Source organism: Triticum aestivum, chromosome 5D (assembly GCF_018294505.1).
Source record: "Triticum aestivum cultivar Chinese Spring chromosome 5D, IWGSC CS RefSeq v2.1, whole genome shotgun sequence".
Classification (NCBI taxonomy): Eukaryota; Viridiplantae; Streptophyta; class Magnoliopsida; order Poales; family Poaceae; genus Triticum; species Triticum aestivum.
The window spans coordinates 317875592-317895886 of NC_057808.1; positions in this window are offsets into that span (position 1 = coordinate 317875592).

Here is a 20295-nt window from a genome sequence, read left to right on the forward strand (position 1 = left end):
ACCGAAAGGTCGAGCGTGAATCATATAGTAGATATGATCAACATAGTGATGTTCACCATTGAAACTACTCCATCTCACGTGATGATCGGACATGGTTTAGTTGATTTGGATCACGTAATCACTTAGATGATTAGAGGGATGTCTATCTAAGTGGGAGTTCTTAAGTAATATGATTAATTGAACTTGAATTTATCATGAACTTAGTCCTGATAGTATTTTGCAAATTATGTTGTAGATCAATAGCTCACATTGTTGCTTCCCTGTGTTTATTTTTGATATGTTCCTAGAGAAAAATTATGTTGAAAGATGTTAGTAGCAAAGATGCGGATTGGATCCGTGATCTGAGGATTATCCTCATTGCTACACAGAAGAATTATGTCCTTGATGCACCGCTAGGTGACAGACCTATTGCAGGAGCAGATGCAGACGTCAATCTTTATGCAAAATTGATAAAAGTGGGATTGAAGAGATCAAAACTCTAGATATTAATGAACCCACTATTTTGGATTTCAAGGAATTTAATTATGATAATTTCTCTTTGATAGATTGTATTTCCTTGTTGCAATCCGTGCTAAATTCTCCTCACGCTTATAGTCAAAATAAAGCCTTTACCAAACATATCGTTGATGCTTTGATGCAATCTAATGAGGAAAAACTGGAGTTGGAAGTTTCTATCCCTAGAAAACTTTATGATGAATGGGAACATACTATTAAAATTAAGATTAAAGATCATGAATGCTATGCTTTGTGTGATTTGGGTGCTAGTGTTTCCACGGTTCCAAAGAATGTGTGCGATTTGCTAGGTTTCCGTGATTTTGATGATTGTTCTTTAAACTTGCACCTTGCGGATTCCACTATTAAGAAACCTATGGGAAGAATTAATGATGTTCTTATTGTTGCAAATAGGAATTATGTGCCCGTAGATTTTATTGTTCTTGATATAGATTGCAATCCTTCATGTCCAATTATTCTTGGTAGACCTTTCCTTAGAACGATTGGTGCAATTATTGATATGAAGGAAGGGAATATTAGATTCCAATTTCCGTTAAGGAAAGGCATGAAACACTTCCCTAGAAAGAAAATAAAATTACCATATGAATCTATCATGAGAGCCACTTATGGATTGCCTACCAAAGATGGCAATACCTAGATCTATCCTTGCTTTTATGCCTAGCTAGGGGCGTTAAACGATAGCGCTTGTTGGGAGGCAACCCAATTTTATTTTTAGTTTTTTTTTGCTTTTTTCTTCTGTTTAGGAATAAATATTTGATCTAGCCTCTGGTTAGATGTATTTTTATGTTTTAATTAGTGTTTGTGCCAAGTTAAACCTATAGGATCTTCTTGGATGGTAGTTATTTGATCTTGCTGTAAATTCCAGAAACTTTCTGTTCATGAAAACAATTGTTAAAAATCACCAGAACGTGATAAAATATTGATTCCAATTGATGCTGATCAATAAACAAATTGCCTAGGTCTTCCTATTTTTGCTGAATTTTTGGAGTTCCAGAAGTTTGCGTTAGTTACAGATTACTACAGACTGTTCTGTTTTTGACAGATTCTGTTTTTCGTGTGTTGTTTGCTTATTTTGATGAATCTCTGGCTAGTAAAATAGTTTATAAACCATATAGAAGTTGGAATACAGTAGGTTTAACACCAATATAAATAGAGAATGAGTTCATTACAGTACCTTGAAGTGGTCTTTTGTTTTCTTTCGCTAACGGAGCTCACGAGATTTTCTGTTAAGTTTTGTGTTGTGAAGTTTTCAAGTTTTGGGTAAAAGATTTGATGGATTATGGAACAAGGAGTGGCAAGAGCCTAAGCTTGGGGATGCCCATGGCACCCCCAATATAATATAAGGATACCTAAAAGCCAAAGCTTGGGGATGCCCCGGAAGGCATCCCCTCTTTCGTCTACTTCCATCGGTAACTTTACTTGGAGCTATATTTTTATTCACCACATGATATGTGTTTTGCTTGGAGCGTCTTGTATGATTTGAGTCTTTATTTTTTAGTTTACCACAATCATCTTTGCTGCACACACCTTTTTAGAGAGACACACATGATTCGGAAATTATTAGAATACTCTAGATGCTTCACTTATATCTTTTGAGTTATATAGTTTTTGCTCTAGTACTTCACTTATATCTTTTAGAGCACGGTGGTGGATTTGTTTTATAGAAACTATTGATTTCTCATGCTTAACTTAGATTATTTTGAGAGTCTTAAATAGCATGATAATTTTCTTAAATAATCTTAATATGCTAGGTATTCAAGACTAGTAAAAACTTTCTTATGAGTGCATTGAATACTAAGAGAAGTTTGATGCTTGATGATTGTATTGAGACATGGAGGTAGTGATATCAAAGTTGTGCTAGTTGAGTAGTTGTGAATTTGAGAAATACTTTAGTTGAAGTTTTCAAGTCCCGTAGCATGCACGTATGGTAAACGTTATGTAACAAATTTGAAACATGAGGTGTTCTTTGAGTGTCCTCCTTATGAGTGGCGGTCGGGGACGAGCGATGGTCTTTTCCTACCAATCTATCCCCCTAGGAGCATGCGCGTAGTGCTTGGTTTTTGATGACTTGTAGATTTTTGCAATAAGTATGTGAGTTCTTTATGACTAATGTTGAGTCCATGGATTATACGCACTCTCACCTTTCCATCATTGCTAGCCTCTTCGGTACCGTGCATTGCCCTTTCTCACATTGAGAGTTGGTGCAAACTTCGCCGGTGCATCCAAACCCCGTGATATGATACGCTCTTTCACACATAAACCTCCTTATATCTTCCTCAAAACAGCCACCATACCTTCCTATTATGGCATTTCCATAGCCATTCCGAGATATATTGCCATGCAACTTTCCACCGTTCCGTTTATCATGACACGTTCATCATTGTCATATTGCTTTGCATGATCATGTAGTTGACATAGTATTTGTGGCAAAGCCACCATTCATAATTCTTTCATACATGTCACTCTTGGTTCATTGCATATCCCGGTACACCGCCGGAGGCATTCATATAGAGTCATACTTTGTTCTAGTATCGAGTTGTAATCATTGAGTTGTAAATAAATAGAAGTGTGATGATCATCATTTTCTAGAGCATTGTCCCAAGTGAGGAATAAAAAAAGAGAGAAAGGCCATGAAAAAAAGGAAGGCCCGAAAAAAAATGAGAGAAAAAGAGAGAAGGGACAATGTTACTATCCTTTTTCCACACTTGTGCTTCAAAGTAGCACCATGATCTTCATGATAGAGAGTCTCTTGTTTTGTCACTTTCATATACTAGTGGGAATTTTTCATTATAGAACTTGGCTTGTATATTCCAACAATGGGCCTCCTCAAGTGCCCTAGGTCTTTGTGAGCAAGCAAGTTGGATGCACACCCACTTAGTTTCTTTTGTTGAGCTTTCATATATTTATAGCTCTAGTGCATCCGTTGCATGGCAATCCCTACTCCTTGCATTAACATCAATCGATGGGCATCTCCATAGCTCATTGATTAGCCTCGTTGATGTGAGACTTTCTCCTTTTTTGTCTTCTCCACATAACCCCCATCATTATATTCTATTCCACCCATAGTGCTATATCCATGGCTCACGCTCATGTATTGCGTGAAAGTTGAAAAAGTTTGAGATTACTAAAGTATGAAACAATTGCTTGGCTTGTCATCGGGGTTGTGCATGATGATAGCATTCTTGTGTGACGGAAATGGAGCATGACTAAACTGTATGATTTTGTAGGGATGAACTTTATTTGGCCATGTTATTTTGAGAAAACATAATTGCCTAGTTAGTATGCTTGAAGTATTATTATTTTATGTCAATATTGAACTTTTATCTTGAATCTTTTGGATCTGAATATTCATACCACAATTAAGAAGAATTACATTGAAATTATGCCTAGTAGCATTCCATATCAAAAATTCTGTTTTTATCATTTACCTACTCAAGGACGAGCAGAAATTAGGCTTGGGGATGCTTGATACGTCTCCAACGTATCTATAATTTTTGATTGTTCCATTCTATATTATATTCTGTTTTGGACATTATTGGGCTTTATTTTACACTTTTATATTATTTTTGGGACTAACCTATTAACCGAAGTCCAAACGGAATTGCTGTTTTTTGCCTATTTCAGAGTTTCGCAGAAAAAGAATATCAAACGGAGTCCAAACGGAATGAAACCTTCGGGAACGTGATTTTCGGAACGAACGTGATCCAGAGGACTTGGACCCTACGTCAAGACATCAACCAGGAGGTCACGAGGTAGGGGGGCGCGCCCTCCACCCTTGTGGGCCCCCTGTTGCTCCACCGACGTACTTCTTCCTCCTATATATACCTACGTACCCCCAAACTACCAGATACGGAGCCAAAAACCTAATTCCACCGCCGCAACCTTCTGTACTTGTGAGATCCCATCTTGGGGCCTGTTCCGGAGCTTCGCCGGAGGGGGCATCGATCACGGAGGGCTTCTACATCAACACCATAGCCTCTCCGATGAAGTGTGAGTAGTTTACCTCAGACCTTCGGGTCCATAGTTATTAGCTAGATGGCTTCTTCTCTCTTTTTGGATCTCAATACAATGTTCTCCCCCTCTCTCGTGGAGATCTATTCGATGTAATCTTCTTTTGCGGTGTGTTTGTTGAGACCGATGAATTGTGGGTTTATGATCAAGTTTATCTGAACAATATTTGAATCTTCTGAATTCTTTTATGTATGATTGGTTATCTTTGCAAGTCTCTTCGAATTATCAGTTTGGTTTGGCCTACTAGATTGATCTTTCTTGCAATGGGAGAAGTGCTTAGCTTTGGGTTCAATCTTGCGGTGTCCTTTCCCAGTGACAGTAGGGGCAGCAAGGCACGTATTGTATTGTTACCATCGAGGATAACAAGATGGGGTTTATATCATATTGCATGGGTTTATCCCTCTACATCATGTCATCTTGCTTAAAGCGTTACTCTGTTCTTATGAACTTAATACTCTAGATGCATGCTGGATAGCGGTCGATGTGTGGAGTAATAGTAGTAGATGCAGGCAGGAGTCGGTCTACTTGTCTCGGACGTGATGCCTATATACATGATCATACCTAGATATCCTCATAACTATGCTCAATTCTGTCAATTGCTCAACAGTAATTTGTTCACCCACCATAAATACTTATGCTCTTGAGAGAAGCCACTAGTGAAACCTATGGCCCCCGGGACTATTTTCCATCATATTAATCTCCCTACAACAAGCTATTTCTGGCGCCGTTTTTATTTTACTTTCTTTACTTTGCATCTTTATCATAAAAATACTAAAAATATTATCTTATCATATCTATCAGATCTCACTCTCGTAAGTGACCGTGTCGGGATTGACAACCCCTTATCGCGTTGGTTGCGAGGATTTATTTGTTTGTGTAGGTGCGAGGGACTCGTGTGTGGCCTCCTACTGGATTGATACCTTGGTTCTCAAAAACCGAGGGAAATATTTACGCTACTTTGCTGCATCACCCTTTGCTCTTCAAGGGAAAACCAACGCAGTGCTCAGGAGGTAGCAACTTGTTGGGGATCGTAGTAATTTCAAAAAAATTCCTACGCACACGCAAGATCATGGTGATGCATAGCAACGAGAGGGGAGAGTGTTGTCCACGTACCCTCGTAGACCGACAGCGGAAGCGTTATCACAATGCGGTTGATGTAGTCGTACGTCTTCACGATCCGACCGATCAAGTACCGAACGTACGGCACCTCCGAGTTCTACACACGTTCAGCTCGATGACGTCCCTCGAACTCCGATCCAGCCGAGTGTTGAGGGAGAGTTTCGTCAGCACGACGGCGTGGTGACGATGATGATGTTCCACCGACGCAGGGCTTCGCCTAAGCTCCGCAACGGTATTATCGAGGTGTAATTTGGTGGAGGGGGGCACCGCGCGCGGCTAAGAGATCTCAAGGATCAATTGTTGTGTCTATGGGGTGCCCCCCTGCCCCCGTATATAAAGGAGCAAGGAGGAGGCAGCCGGCCAAGGGAAGAGGCGCGCCAAAGGGGGGGAGTCCTACTCCCACCGGGAGTAGGACTCCTCCTTTCCTTGTGGGAGTAGGAGAAGGGAAGGGGGGAGGAGAAAGAAGGAAGGGGGCGCCCCCCTCCCTAGTCCAATTCGGACTAGCCCATGGGGAGGGGTGCGGCCACCCTTTGGGGTCTTTCTCTCCTTTCCCGTATGGCCCATTAAGGCCCAATACGAATTCCCGTAACTCTCCGGTACTCCGAAAAATACCCGAATCACTCGGAACCTTTCCGAAGTCCGAATATAGTCGTCCAATATATCGATCTTTACGTCTCGGCCATTTCGAGACTCCTCGTCATGTCCCCGATCTCATCCGGGACTCCGAACTCCTTCGGTACATCAAAACTCAATAAAACTGTCATCGTAACGTTAAGCGTGCGGACCCTTCGGGTTCGAGAACTATGTAGACATGACCGAGACACCTCTCCGGTCAATAACCAATAGCGGGACCTGGATGCCCATATTGGCTCCCACATATTCTACGAAGATCTTTATCGGTCAGACCGCATAACAACATACGTTGTTCCCTTTGTCATCGGTATGTTACTTGCCCGAGATTCGATCGTCGGTATCTCGATACCTAGTTCAATCTCGTTACCGGCAAGTCTCTTTACTCGTTCCGTAATACATCATCCCGTAACTAACTCATTAGTCACAATGCTTGCAAGGCTTATAGTGATGTGCATTACCGAGTGGGCCCAGAGATACCTCTCCGACAATCGGAGTGACAAATCCTAATCTCGAAATACGCCAACCCAACAAGTACCTTTGGAGACACCTGTAGAGCACCTTTATAATCACCCAGTTACGTTGTGACGTTTGGTAGCACACAAAGTGTTCCTCCGGTAAACGGGAGTTGCATAATCTCATAGTCATAGGAACATGTATAAGTCATGAAGAAAGCAATAGCAACATACTAAACGATCGGGTGCTAAGCTAACGTAATGGGTCATGTCAATCACGTCATTCTCCTAATGAGGTGATCCCGTTAATCAAATGACAACTCATGTCTATGGCTAGGAAACATAACCATCTTTGATTAACGAGCTAGTCAAGTAGAGGCATACTAGTGACACTCTGTTTGTCTATGTATTCACACATGTATTATGTTTCCGGTTAATACAATTCTAGCATGAATAATAAACATTTATCATGATATAAGGAAATATATAATACTTTATTATTGCCTCTAGGGCATATTTCCTTCAGTCTCCCACTTGCACTAGAGTCAATAATCTAGTTCACATCGCCATGTGATTTAACATCAATAATTCACATCACCATGTGATTAACACCCATAGTTCACATCTCTATGTGACCAACACTCAAAGGGTTTACTAGAGTCAATAATCTAGTTCACATCGCTATGTGATTAACACCCAAAGAGTACTAAGGTGTGATCATGTTTTGATTGTGAGATAATTTTAGTCAACGGGTCTGTCACATCCAGATCCGTAAGTATTTTGCAAATTTCTATGTCTACAATGCTCTGCACGGAGCTACTCTAGCTAATTGCTCCCACTTTCAATATGTATCTAGACCGAGACTTAGAGTCATCTAGATTTAGTGTCAAAACTTGCATCGACGTAACCCTTTACGACGAACCTTTTGTCACTTCCATAATCGAGAAACATATCCTTATTCCACTAAGGATAATTTTGACCGCTGTCCAGTGATCTACTCCTAGATCACTATTGTACTCCCTTGCCAAAATCAGTGTAGGGTATACAATAGATCTGGTACACAGCATGGCATACTTTATAGAACCTATGGCCAAGGCATAGGGAATGACTTTCATTCTCTTTCTATCTTCTGCCGTGGTCGGGCTTTGAGTCTTACTCAATTTCACACCTTGTAACACAGGCAAGAACTCTTTCTTTGACTGTTCTATTTTGAACTACTTCAAAATCTTGTTAAGGTATGTACTCATTGAAAAAACTTATCAAGCGTTTTGATCTATCTCTATAGATCTTGATGCTCAATATGTAAGCAGCTTCACCGAGGTCTATCTTTGAAAAACTTCTTTCAAACACTCCTTTATGCTTTGCAGAATAATTCTACATTATTTCCGATCAACAATATGTCATTCACATATACTTATCAGAAATGCTGTAGTGCTCCCACTCACTTTCTTGTAAATACAGGCTTCACCGCAAGTCTGTATAACACTATATTCTTTGATAAACTTATCAAAGTGTATATTCCAACTCCGAGATGCTTGCACCAGTCCATAGATGGATCGGTGGAGCTTGCATATTTTGTTAGCACCTTTAGGATTGACAAAACCTTCTGGTTGCATCATATACAACTCTTCTTTAATAAATCCATTAAGGAATGTAGTTTTGTTTATCCATTTGCCATATTTCATAAAATGCGGCAATTGCTAACATGATTCAGACAGACTTAAGCATAGATACGAGTGAGAAACTCTCATCGTAGTCAACATCTTGAACTTGTCGAAAACCTTTTTGCGACAATTCTAGCTTTGTAGATAGTGACACTACTATCAACATCCGTCTTCCTCTTGAAGATCCATTTATTCTCAATGACTCGCCGATCATTGGGCAAGTCAATCAAAGTCCATACTTTGTTCTTATACATGGATCTCATCTCAGATTTCATGGCCTCAAGCCATTTTGCGGAATCTGGGCTCATCATCGCTTCCTCATAGTTCGTAGGTTCGACATGGTCTAGTAACATAACCTCCAGAAGAGGATTACCGTACCACTCTGGTGCGGATCTTACTCTGCTTTACCTACGAGGTTTGGTAGTAACTTGATCTGAAGTTACATGATCATCATCATTAACTTCCTCACTAATTGGTGTAGGAGTCACAGGAACAGATTTCTGTGATGAACTACTTTCCAATAAGGGAGCAGGTACAGTTACCTCATCAAGTTCTACTTTCCTCCCACTCACATCTTTCGAGAGAAACTCCTTCTCTAGAAAGGATCCATACTAAGCAACGAATGTCTTGCCTTCGGATCTGTGATAGAAGGTGTACCCAACTGTCTCCTTTGGGTATCCTATGAAGACACATTTCTCCGATTTAGGTTTGAGCTTATCAGGATGAAACTTTTTCACATAAGCATCGCAACCCCAAACTTTAAGAAACGACAACTTTGGTTTCTTGCCAAACCACAGTTCATAAGGCGTCGTCTCAACGGATTTTGATGGTGCCCTATTTAACGTGAATGTAGCTGTCTCTAATGCATAACCCCAAAACGATAGTGGTAAATTGGTAAGAGACATCATAGATTGCACTATATCCAATAAAGTACGGTTATGACGTTCGGACACACCATTATGCTGTGGTGTTCCAGGTGGCGTGAGTAGTGAAACTATTTCACATTGTTTTAACTGAAGGCCAAACTCGTAACTAAAATACTCTTCTCCACGATCAAATCGTAGAAACTTTATTTTCTTGTTACGATGATTTTCGCTTCACTCTGAAATTATATGAACTTTTCAAATGTTTCAGACTTCTGTTTCATTAAGTAGATATACCCATATCTGCTCAAATCATCTGTGAAGGTCAGAAAATAATGATACCTGCTACGAGCCTCAATATTCATCGGACCACATACATCCGTATGTATGATTTCCAACAAATCTGTTGCTCTCTCCATAGTTCCGGAGAACGGCGTTTTAGTCATCTTGCCCATGAGGCACGGTTCGCAAGCATCAAGTGATTCATAATCAAGTGATTCCAAAATCCCATCAGTATGGAGTTTCTTCATGCGCTTTACACCAATATGACCTAAACGGCAGTGCCACAAATAGTTTGCACTATCATTATTAACTTTGCATCTTTTGGCTTCAATATTATGATTATATGTATCACTACGATCGAGATCCAACAAACCATTTTCGTTGGTGTGTATGACCATAGAAGGTTTTTATTCATGTAAACAGAACAACAATTGTTCTCTAACTTAAATGAATAACCGTATTGCAATAAACATGATCAAATCATATTCATGCTCAACGCAAACACCAAATAACACTTATTTAGTTTCAACACTAATCCCGAAAGTATAGGGAGTGTGCGATGATGATCATATCAATCTTGGAACTACTTCCAACACACATCGTCACCTCTCCTTTTACTAGTCTCTGTTTATTCTGCAACTCCCGTTTTGAGTTACTACTCTTAGCAACTGAACCAGTATCGAATACCGAGGGGTTGCTATAAACACTAGTAAAGTACACATCAATAACATGTATATCCAATATACCTTTGTTCACTTTGCCATCCTTCTTATCCACCAAATAGTTGGGGTAGTTCCGCTTCCAGTGACCAGTCCCTTTGCAGTAGAAGCACTTAGTCTCAGGCTTAGGACCAGACTTAGGCTTCTTCACTTGAGCAGCAACTTGCTTGCCGTTCTTCTTGAAGTTCGCCTTCTATCCCTTTGCCCTTTTCTTGAAACTAGTGGTCTTGTTAACCATCAACACTTGATGTTTTTCTTGATTTCTACCTTCGTCGATTTCAGCATCACGAAGAGCTTGGGAATTACTTTCGTCATCCCTTGCATACTATAGTTCATCACGAAGTTCTACTAACTTGGTGATGGTGACTAGAGAATTCTGTCAATCACTATTTTATCTGGAAGATTAACTCCCACTTGATTCAAGCGATTGTAGTACCCAGACAATCTGAGCACATGCTCACTAGTTGAGCGATTCTCCTCCATCTTTTAGCTATAGAACTTGTTGGAGACTTCATATCTCTCAACTCGGGTATTTGCTTGAAATATTAACTTCAACTCCTGGAACATCTTATATGTTCCATGATGTTCAAAACGTCTTTGAAGTCCCGATTCTAAGCTGTTAAGCATGGTGCACTAAACTATCAAGTAGTCATCATATTGAGCTAGCCAAACGTTCATAACGTCTGCATCTGCTCCTGCAATAGGTCTGTCACCTAGCGGTGCATCAAGGACATAATTTTTCTGTGCAGCAATGAGGATAATCCTCAGATCACGGATCCAATCCGCATCATTGCTACTAACATCTTTCAACATAATTTTTCTCTAGGAACATATCAAAAATAAACAGGGAAGCAACAACGCGAGCTATTGATCTACAACATAATTTGCAAAATACTATCAGGACTAAGTTCATGATAAATTTAAGTTCAATTAATCATATTACTTAAGAACTCCCACTTAGATAGACATCCCTCTAATCATCTAAGTGATTACGTGATCCAAAGCAACTAAACCATGTCCGATTAACACGTGAGATGGAATAGTTTCAATGGTGAACATCACTATGTTGATCATATCTACTATATGATTCACGCTCGACCTTTCGGTCTCTGTGTTCCGAGGCCATATCTGTACATATGCTAGGCTCGTCAAGTTTAACCTGAGTATTCCGCGTGTGCAACTGTTTTGCACCCGTTGTATTTGAACGTAGAGCCTATCACACCCGATTAACACGTGGTGTCTCAGCACGAAGAACTTTCGCAACGGTGCATACTCAGGGAGAACACTTTTGTCTTGAAATTTTAGTGAGAGATCATCTTATAATGCTACCGTCAAACAAAGCAAGATAAGATGCATAAAGGATTAACATCACATGCAATCAATATAAGTGATATGATATGGCCATCATCATCTTGTGCTTGTGATCTCCATCTCCGAAGCACCGTGCTCGTGATCTCCATCTCCGAAGCACCGTCATGATCACCATCGTCACCGGCTCGACACCTTGATCTCCATCGTAGTATCGTTGTCGTCTCGCCAACTTTATTGCTTTTACGACTATCGCTACCGCTTAGTGATAAAGTAAAACTATTACATGGCGATTGCATCTCATACAATAAAGCGACAACCATATGGCTCCTGCCAGTTGCCGATAACTCGGTTACAAAACATGATCATCTCATACAACACATTATATCACATCATGTCTTGACCATATCACATCACAACATGCCCTGCAAAAACAAGTTAGACGTCCTCTACTTTGTTGTTGCATGTTTTACGTGGCTGCTACGGGCTTAGCAAGAACCGTTCTTACCTACGCATCAAAACCACAACGATAGTTTGTCAAGTTGGTGCTGTTTTAACCTTCGCAAGGACCGGGCGTAGCCACACTCGGTTCAACTAAAGTGAGAGAGACAGACACCCGCCAGTCACCTTTAAGCAACGAGTGCTCCGAACGGTGAAACCAGTCTCGCGTAAGCGTACGCGTAATGTCGGTCCGGGCCGCTTCATCTCACAATACCGCTGAACCAAAGTATGACATGCTGGTAAGCAGTATGACTTATATCGCCCACAACTCACTTGTGTTCTACTCGTGCATAGCATCAACGCATAAAACCAGGCTCTGATACCACTGTTGGGGAACGTAGTAATTTCAAAAAAAATTCCTACGCACACGCAAGATCATGGTGATGCATAGCAACGAGAGGGGAGAGTGTTGTCCACGTACCCTCGTAGACCGACAGCGGAAGCGTTATCACAACGCGGTTGATGTAGTCGTACGTCTTCACGATCCGACCGATCAAGTACCGAACGTACGGCACCTCCGAGTTCTACACACGTTCAGCTCGATGACGTCCCTCGAACTCCGATCCAGCCGAGTGTTGAGGGAGAGTTTCGTCAGCACGACGGCGTGGTGACGATGATGATGTTCCACCGACGCAGGGCTTCGCCTAAGCTCCGCAACGGTATTATCGAGGTGTAATTTGGTGGAGGGGGGCACCGCACACGGCTAAGAGATCTCAAGGATCAATTGTTGTGTCTATGGGGTGCCCCCCTGCCCCCGTATATAAAGGAGCAAGGAGGAGGCAGCCGGCCAAGGGAAGAGGCGCGCCAAAGGGGGGGAGTCCTACTCCCACCGGGAGTAGGACTCCTCCTTTCCTTGTGGGAGTAGGAGAAGGGAAGGGGGAAGGAGAAAGAAGGAAGGGGGCGCCCCCCCTCCCTAGTCCAATTCGGACTAGCCCATGGGGAGGGGTGCGGCCACCCTTTGGGGTCTTTCTCTCCTTTCCCGTATGGCCCATTAAGGCCCAATACGAATTCCCGTAACTCTCCGGTACTCCGAAAAATACCCGAATCACTCGGAACCTTTCCGAAGTCCGAATATAGTCGTCCAATATATCGATCTTTACGTCTCGGCCATTTCGAGACTCCTCGTCATGTCCCCGATCTCATCCGGGACTCCGAACTCCTTCGGTACATCAAAACTCAATAAAACTGTCATCGTAACGTTAAGCGTGCGGACCCTTCGGGTTCGAGAACTATGTAGACATGACCGAGACACCTCTCCGGTCAATAACCAATAGCGGGACCTGGATGCCCATATTGGCTCCCACATATTCTACGAAGATCTTTATCGGTCAGACCGCATAACAACATACGTTGTTCCCTTTGTCATCGGTATGTTACTTGCCCGAGATTCGATCGTCGGTATCTCGATACCTAGTTCAATCTCGTTACCGGCAAGTCTCTTTACTCGTTCCGTAATACATCATCCCGTAACTAACTCATTAGTCACAATGCTTGCAAGGCTTATAGTGATGTGCATTACCGAGTGGGCCCAGAGATACCTCTCCGACAATCGGAGTGACAAATCCTAATCTCGAAATACGCCAACCCAACAAGTACCTTTGGAGACACCTGTAGAGCACCTTTATAATCACCCAGTTACGTTGTGACGTTTGGTAGCACACAAAGTGTTCCTCCGGTAAACGGGAGTTGCATAATCTCATAGTCATAGGAACATGTATAAGTCATGAAGAAAGCAATAGCAACATACTAAACGATCGGGTGCTAAGCTAACGTAATGGGTCATGTCAATCACGTCATTCTCCTAATGAGGTGATCCCGTTAATCAAATGACAACTCATGTCTATGGCTAGGAAACATAACCATCTTTGATTAACGAGCTAGTCAAGTAGAGGCATACTAGTGACACTCTGTTTGTCTATGTATTCACACATGTATTATTTTTCCGGTTAATACAATTCTAGCATGAATAATAAACATTTATCATGATATAAGGAAATCTATAATACTTTATTATTGCCTCTAGGGCATATTTCCTTCACAACTACCGTCTACCGGCCGACTGATGATGAGAGAATGAGGATTTTCTGATAGAGATAAGATACTGCACCTCCAGTTGGACAACCTTGGTTGATTAATGGAGATTTTAACATAATTTATGAAGCCAGAGACAAGAACAATGACCGCATAAACCGTAGAATCATGGGCAAATTCAGAAGTGCCATTGACTTGGCTGAGCTCACAGAAATCAAGTGCAAAAACAGAAGATTTACTTGGAGCAATGAAAGGGAGAGGCCAACCCTTGAGAGCATCGATAAATTCTTCTGTAACATCAGTTGGGAAGCGCTTTTTCCCTCAGCCATCCTGATGGCCTCTTCTACTGCATGCTCAAACCACTGCCCTCTCCTCCTAGCGGATGCCACCTCCCCAAGGAAGAAAGCTAAGTTCCGGTTTGAATCTTTCTGGCCAAAATTTCCCCACTTCCAGGAGACGGTGGACAGAGCTTGGAACAGACCTGTCAATCACTCCTGCGCTTTAGTCAGGCTGAAGCTAAAGCTATTGAGGACAGCGAAAGATCTGAAAATTTGGAGCAAGTCACATTTCAGTGATGCAAAACTACAATTCCACATCGCTTCTGAAATTATCCTTCGCCTCGATGTCGCTCAAGAGTCCCGGCTGCTGACCCCTCTAGAGCTCACTCTGAGAAAGAAACTAAAAACAAGACTGCTCGGGCTCGCTGCTATTGAGCGCGTCAGAAAGAGGCAGGCATCCAGAATCACCTGGCTGCGCGGGGGGGGGGGGATGCAAATACAAAAAATTTCAATGCAAAGATAAACTCAAGGCGCCACAAAAACTTCATCGCTGCACTGAAAACTGATGAGGGAGTGGTCACTGCTCATGAAGACAAGGAGGACTGCATTTTTTAACATTTCAACAGCCTACTGGGTTCCAAGCAGGATTGTTCAAAAATGATCAATTGGAACGAGCTCCAGCTGCCGTCAATTCAGGGTGGGGCCTAGATAACCTGTTCATCGAAGAGGAGATTTGGAATGCTATCAAAGCCATGCCCCCGGAAAAAGCTCCGGGCCCTGACGGTTTCAATGGTGTTTTCTTTAGAGCATGTTGGTCGACGATCAAACATGACATACTTGCGGTTTTCCATCAGTTCCACCACCTGGCAGGTGATTTCAAACCTCTAAACAAGGCATTGGTTGCGCTTCTGCCAAAGAAAGTTGGCGCTGGAAAAATCGCAGATTATCGCCCAATAAGCTTAATTCACTCTGTGGCCAAGCTCATTGCAAAGGTGTTGCAGCTCCGACTGTCGCAGGTGATGGAACAACTGATCTCATCAGCCCAGTCAGCCTTCATGAAATCCAAATGCATCCATGATAGCTTCCTATACGTTCAAAATGTTGTCCGTTCGCTGCACCGTCGCAAAACACCCGCCCTGCTCATCAAGTTAGACATAGTCAAGGCTTTCGACAACGTCTCCTGGGAATATCTGCTCCAACTCCTAGATAAGTTAGGTTAGTGCTAGATGGAGGGACTGGATTTCGATGTTGCTAGTTAGCTCTTCTTCGGCCTTCGTCCTAAACGGCTGCTCTGGACGCGATATCGACCATCGTAGAGGGCTGCGGCAGGGAGACCCGCTCTCGCCCTTGCTGTTCATCCTCGCCATCGACCCTCTACATCGTCTGTTAGAAAGAGCAGAGGAGCGGGGCTTGCTCACCCCCCTGCCGGGTAGGATAGGGACTCTTAGAACTTGCCTCTACGCCGACGACGCCATGATCTTCGCCAACCCCTCTCGCTAAGAGATCGACAACCTGCTTCTGCTGCTTGATAACTTCGGGAGGGTCACGGGGCTCCGCATCAACCTGGGAAAATCTTCAGTAGCACCGATTAGCTCCAGCGACATCGACCTTCAAGACGTGCTGCATGGATTTGGCGGTCCGGTGGTCGGCTTCCCGCTACGCTACTTAGGCCTCCCCATTACCATCTCCCGCGTCCGCCTGGCCCATCTCCAATTCATTCTTGATTGCATAAGAGCCAGGCATCGACAATTCTCGCTCTAACGGTGCTGCGGGCTCCAAAAAAGACGCTCAAAGACATCGACAAGTGCAGGCGGCGCTTCCTTTGGGCTCACGACGAGGAACTCTCCGGTGGCAAATGCAAGGTCAACTGGCCCACAATCTGTTCCCCGACGGACTATGGGGGCCTTGGCGTTCTCGATCTACAGCAGTTTTCTCGCGCGCTCAGGCTCAGGTGGCTCTGGTTCCGCTGGTGCAACCCTGATCGGCCTTGGGTGGGCTCGGAGCTGCCCTGCGATGACTCAAACAAGAAGCTTTTCGCTGCAGCAACAAAGGTGACTATTGGCAACGGGGAAATTGCCTCGTTCTGGAACTACGCGTGGTTGGGATCAAAAACACTGCGAGCTTCCTTCCCGGCTCTGTAAGCCCACGCGAGGAGAAAAAACAGATCAGTTAAGGACGCCCTCACTGCTGGCACCTGGATCCGCGACCTTGCCCATGGAAACACCGATGCCCTGCTCCATGATTTCCTTCTGCTGGCCAGGTGCATCCGTCTTGCCGCCGTGCAGCTGCAGCCAGGGATCCCGGACGAAATCACTTGGAAATTTATAGCTTCAGGAACCTACACTGCTGCCTCAGCCTACAACATGCAACTCTTTGGCATGATCAAATCACCTCTGCACAAACTAGTTTGGAACACCTGGGCCCCTGGAAAGATCAAGATCTTCTGCTGGTTATTGTTCAAGCAACGAATCTGGTGCAACGACAGACTACAAAGAAGAGGATGGCCAAACGGTTACTTCTGTCAACTGTGTCTCAGAAACCTGGAAACGGCAACGCACCTCTTCTGGCAATGCAACTTTGCTAGGGCAGTATGGCAGAGGCTGGCGGCATGGACTGGATGTGGCGCCGTCGACCCGGCCAGATGGCAGCTGCTGCCAAACTCCACACTGATCGCCACCAAGATGATCGACGACACCAGCCCAACATTCAGCAAAGGTGTCAACTCCCTCATCCTCCTGGCTCTGTGGGAAATCTGGAGAGAAAGAAATGACTGCACTTTCAGGGGCAAGGTGGCCTCCGTCTCTAAGGTCGCTGCATCCATCAGAAGAGCGATCGACCTGTGGCGCGCCGCGGGCGCGACATGTCTAGAGCCCCCGTTCGGGGACACGTCGGGAGATATGTAACTTTGAGAACCCTAGTTTTTCTCTTTTTCTCTCTGTTTTCTTTTCTCTTCACTCCTTGACCTACGGGTCACCCCCCTCATGTTTGCTTTCTCCATTGCTCTCTGCTAAATCAATGAAAAGCCAGGAATCCCTGGATCTTTCAAAAAAAATTAACTCTACAACAATAAGCATATATGAAATTGATTTTGATAAATAGCAAAGGTCCATCCTCAGATGTTTAAGTTGCAGCAGGTTCTAATAAATAACCAAGGGTCCATTCTCAGAGGTTGCAGGAGTGCCTGAATATAATTGGAAAGCTCTATTCTGCTACCGAGCTTAATGCACCCTGTAAACAGTAAAATCGAAAAAAGTAAACAAATTAAAAAATCTGTTTTTTTCGTAAACTTTGACAAATGTTTATATGCATACCAAATTTCAGCACGAAATGGCATTCATGGAAATTGTGGCAAAAAAAGGGCACTCCAAGATGTTTTCAAAACTAGCATCTTTGGAGCATCGATTTTGTTTTTTTGCCACGACTTCCATGAATGTCATTTCGTGCTTAAATTTTACAAACATACAAAAAATTTGTCAAAATTTACCACAAAAATTCAGATTTTCTAAAACTTGTTTACTATTTTTTAAATTTACTATTCATCAAGGAGAATTTGAGCCCGGGAGCAGATACTCCACATCCCGGCCAACTGCCTCAACCGTATGGATGAAGTGAGCCAAAGAAATGCTTCATATAGATGTATGCCATTGTAGGGCTCAACATGTTCTTCAAGGCGAAACTATGATCATTATTTTGTACGCGGATATGTCATTTCAAATAAAAATAACTAGAAACTTATCCGCAAAATGAGTGCCATTGTGCTAAATTCTCATCTACAATTTAAATGTTTTTATTTTGCATCAATGTTCTTGCGAGTTCTGAAGAATACCGTGCCACACAATATATAAAACAATGAAGATTTATCCAAATATAATAAAAGAAATAGTACACTCGTGTTGGAAACTCATAATCTTATAAAGGTTCATCACCCACCTCTCTCTCTTATATGGGCGCGCACACAGAGGCGAGCGCTGTTATGCAAATATCATTAAACATGAAGAAAGCCGCTTGTCAAGGAACCATTTCAGTACCAACAAAATTCAGTTAAAGATCATGGATCATAAGGTTATACCAGTTGATGATTTAGACAGTGGAGAGGCAAATTACCCAAAAAGTACACAATATGCACCAAAATTCCATCTGCGTGCATCATCAGAAGGGAAAAAACCATATTCATGAATCCACAACTCATGGTATGCTTTGCAGTTAACCCAAATCACATTTATAACTAGGTGATTTTTCCATGCTTTGTGGTAGGAATTTAAATATTAATTTCAGATAAATTATGTATGAAGAAAATGATCTAAATCAAAAGCTATTATTTTTTATTTTCATACTTGCACTGTGTGTAAAAAAGAGTCTGCATGTGGTTTTGCATGAGATTGCAAAATAGTATTAGTGGACGCTAATGTGACACAATTGATAAATTGAAAGACGTTGAGAGAATTAGAGTTAGTGAAAATCAACTATTTAGTATTGTTAATTACCTTGCTGCCAAATAAAGTTCGACGAGCCCAAGCAAATTAGTCAACATCCTTAGAGCAACTCTAGCAGACCCTGCATCCGGCCGGCCCGCAAAACGCGTTTGCGGTTCGTGTAACACGGCCTTTGCGGGCTGGCTCGGACGGCCGCAGATGCAGACCCCCAAACGGACCCGTATAAAAAGATATTTGTGGAATATACTTTTTGACGGATCGGCTTTTGCGGGGTCTGCTCGGGCACCGCCGCGTCGACCCGCAAACAGAAAATGCCAAATTCTCAAATTTCACATAGGTTCCCACAAATAAGTTCAAATTCAAACAATATAACACAGTTTACGTGCAAATAAAAGCTTCAGTTTAGTAGGACAAACGCAAAAGAGGGTCTTGCAAAAGTGACGACCACCCACCTAGGTTCAATAGGGGGTTCCCTTACAGTCTTTATGTCAAAAAAAAAGTGACGACCACGTCCGGCATCATCTTGGTCGATCTTCACTCCACGCCATCGAGTCCATCTTGAAGTTCATCGCCACCACCGAATCCACCTCCGGCGCTTGTTCCAACTCCCGCACCGAAATCATCGACATTGCCACCATATGGAGCAGAGAAAACATCTCCGGCACTGTAACACGCACCGGCCGACGCAACCATTCTCCTCTTCAAGATTTCTCTCCTTGCCATATTGCTACCTCTTAAGCACTGCGTTGGTTTTCCCTTGAAGAGGAAAGGATGATGCAGCAAAGTAGCGTAAGTATTTCCCTTAGTTTTTGAGAACCAAGGTATCAATCCAGTAGGAGGCTACGCGCGAGTCCCTCGCACCTACAAAAACAAATAAATCCTCGCAACCAACGCGATAAGGGGTTGTCAATTCCTACACGGTCACTTACGAGAGTGAGATCTGATAGATATGATAAGATAATATTTTTGGTATTTTTGTGATAAAGATGCAAAGTAAAATAAAAGGCAACGGAAGATTAATATGATGGAAAATAGAACCGGGGGCCATAGGTTTCACTAGTGGCTTCTCTCAAGAGCATAAGTAATTTACGGTGGGTGAACAAATTACTGTTGATCAATTGACAGAATTGAGCATAGTTATGAGAATATCTAGGTATGATCATGTATATAGGCATCACGTCCGAGACAAGTAGACCGACTCCTGCCTGCATCTACTACTATTACTCCACACATCGACCGCTATCCAGCATGCATCTAGAGTATTAAGTTCATAAGAACAGAGTAACGCTTTAAGCAAGATGACATGATGTAGAGGGATAAATTCATGCAATATGATAAAAAAAAAACCATCTTGTTATCCTCGATGGCAACAATACAATACGAGCCTTGCTGCCCCTACTGTCACTAGGAAAGGACACCGCAAGATTGAACTTAAAGCTAAGCACCTCTCCCATTGCAAGAAAGATCAATCTAGTAGGCCAAACCAAA